The 2,922-nt window shown below is 44.7% G+C and overlaps 1 long non-coding RNA gene and 1 pseudogene across 2 annotated transcripts in view; one reads left to right on the top strand and one right to left on the bottom strand.

The window, feature by feature from the left end:
- Nucleotides 1-2,922, top strand: part of LOC102554278 (uncharacterized) — a 42,240-nt gene that overhangs the window by 1,113 nt on the left and 38,205 nt on the right. The window lies entirely within an intron of this gene.
- Nucleotides 2,169-2,260, bottom strand: LOC120101210 (U6 spliceosomal RNA; annotated as a pseudogene).

Here is a 2,922-nt window from a genome sequence, read left to right as displayed (position 1 = left end):
TAAGTGGCTTCCGGTCTCCTCCTCCCGGCCGGCTCGTCTTGGGGGCGGAGCTTCAGCGCTGAGAGGGGGTGGGGTGGGGTGAGGGGGCCGGGCGATCAGTGGGTGCCGGGAAGCGGACCCGCCTCCCGTGCGCGTGCGCCTGACAGAGGGGCGCGCGGCGGCTCTGCGCTCCGGGATTGGGGGGGACGCGTCCACTGGAGAGCGGCTGAGGGTCCGGGAGGGTCGGCCCGTTTGCGAGGGCCCTGTGCGCGCCTGCGAGGAAAGGAGGCGCGTGCGGCGTGGGGCGGGCTCCACCTGCCTGCCGGCGGACGCAGGGTCACTGTGTTCCGCGGACAGCCCAGGCACGCGATGTGAGAGAGGATGTGAGACGGAACGGCCGGTTTCGGTGCGGTTGCCTTTGTTTATCTGCCTCCTTTCAAGACGCTTCCAAGTCCGGAGGGGAAGCGAGTGGCCGCCTCCGCCGCTGCCTCCTCGCGGGGTTGCGGGCCCCGCGCCATACGGGCGGGAAGGCTGCGCCCGCCCCGCCGCCTGTTCTCGGACACCGACTCAGCCTCCGCTAGGGGAAGCCAGTGTTAGGGTTTTGACAATAGAGATGCCTATGCGCGTGTTTTACAGCCCACGGACACCGTAGTGACTAATTCATTTAACAAGTCAGAGCACCTATTACGCGCCGAGCTTGTACTAGGTTTAGAACTACAACCTTCATCACTCAGGCCCCACGCCTGCCCTCGTAGAGACTTAGGGAACCGAGAGTTAACCTCAAAAATATACATGAAACTATCATCTGGATTGTAACTTCATGTATTCAATAGTTTTTTAAAAAGGGAATAAACATTATATTAAATTAGTATAATCTGAATTTCAGAAAAATTAAAAGATGTTATTCCAAAAAAGTGGAATTCTGGAAAAATATGCTAAAAAAGAGGATGTAGTTCCCAAATTTTATGGCACTACTAACCCAGATTAAGGATCACCTAGTAGTATTGTTTCAAATTGCATCAAGTCAAGGCCCTCAAACTAAAGTGGAAAGGTTGGGGCAGAATTCAGAAACAAGAACATAAGCAAAATGAAACTCTAGTTTAAAAAAATTATAAGATTGTAGTATTTCCAACTCTTAAAAATTGTACCAACTTCACCTGCTAACTTAAAATGATTATCAAAAATTTTTGCAAAAACAATGGTTTAAGTTTACAGTTTTATGTTGGGTTGCTTCCAAAGTTGATCCTGGGACACACACTTGCAGCCCTCATGTCTCAGGTCGGACATGCCATATTTGGGTTTAAATTTATCATTTTAGTGCTTATTTCTTGTCTCATCTATTTTGTTTGTTTGCTTTTCTTTCATGCTGTTTTGAAAATTCCATTCTAACAATTTTTATACGTTCTTTATACTTTGAGTAATGTTTCAATTACTGCTATGTACAAATCAGCCCCCCAAACATAGTTATTTAAAACCATAACTGATTTGTTCATGATGCTGGACTCTGCTTAGGAATTTCATCGGGACATAGTACCAGTAGCTCATCTGTATGGCATGATGGCTGGGCTTGGCTAGTCTAACTGAAATCACTTAGAACATGAGGTTGAAGCTAGCTAGTGTCTCAGGCAAAATAAGCAGACAGTAATGTGGAAAAGGCAAAGGTGGAAGCTAAGAATGCTAGAGAAAAAGAAGGCTTCTCCACCTGGCTGATTGAGGCTTCCTCATAAAATGATAATCTGAATTACAAGAGGGGGCATTCCAAGAGAACAAGCCTTAATATATGCAATCAATATGATTACTAATATGTCACTGACCCAAACAAATCACATGACCAAGTTCAACGTCTGGGAAGGATAACATCTTAATTCAATAAAGAGTTGATAATTAGAGGTAGTTTCAGAGCTAGTTTATTCTTTAAATATTGGTTTCTAGAAAACGGAAACTCATACTCTTTAAAAAGTTGGAGATGGAGGGCTGGAGAGATGGCTAAGTCAGTACTTAAGAGCACTTAATGCTGTGTTGGAGGACCTATGTGCAGTTCTCAGAAGCTAACAACGATTTCCAGGGGATCTGATGCCCTCTTCTGACCTCCATGGGTATTAGGCACAAACATGGTACACATACAGACATGTAGGCAAAATATCATACATATAAAATTAAGGACTTTTAAATTTGGAATATGAAACTTTGAAATTATACAATGCTTCATGAATTTTTATGCCATTCTTGCACAGGGCCCATGCTAATCTTTTCTTACTATATATGCTGCTGGTGTGAGCATGAATTCACACACATGACAGGAAGTACCAGACTGCACTCTGAGCTCCCTATCATAACTGACTGGCATTCTGGGCTATTCTAGGAAGGGTAAGATTATATTCCTTGAATGAGAAGAGGGGTGAATGGGGCCATGAAGTTCCTGATGAACTTTTCTCCTTTATTAAAAATATTTGGAGTCTTCTTATTTTTCTTGTCTTGAGGAAGAAGGGTGAAGGGTGAAGCCTGGCTGAAAAATTTATCTCCCTAGATCTTATGCAGTTATGCTTCCTGTAAGGAGACCGTTCCAGAAACTGCTCAATTGCTAGGAAAGCATTGCTTTTCCTAATACCTCACCGCCCTTCTCTTTTGACACATACATAGAAATAGTGTCTCAAAAATAAGAGGGCATAATGTGAGAAACATGAAGCCGGAAGCCATAGGCTGGGGATGCTTGGGAAGAAAGGAGGAGCCTGGGTCACTCATGATATTCTGAAGCTGCTCTGGCAGTCCTGAAATGGCTGCTTCTGTTCCCCAGATAAACCTGAATTTGTCTCCACTTCCACCTAGAATGTGTAGCTGAACATAGATTTAGCTAGTACATAAACTCACAAGTTACCTTCTACTGAATGTTCTTGCTCACGATTTACCAGTGAGATGGTAACTTGACTTAGTGTGTTAGAAGTA

Source organism: Rattus norvegicus, chromosome 2 (genome assembly GCF_021556685.1).
Source record: "Rattus norvegicus strain SHRSP/BbbUtx chromosome 2, alternate assembly SHRSP_T2T, whole genome shotgun sequence".
Lineage (NCBI taxonomy): Eukaryota > Metazoa > Chordata > Mammalia > Rodentia > Muridae > Rattus > Rattus norvegicus.
The sequence above is the reverse complement of the archived record's forward strand: the minus strand, read 5'-3'. Positions and strand labels throughout refer to the sequence as shown.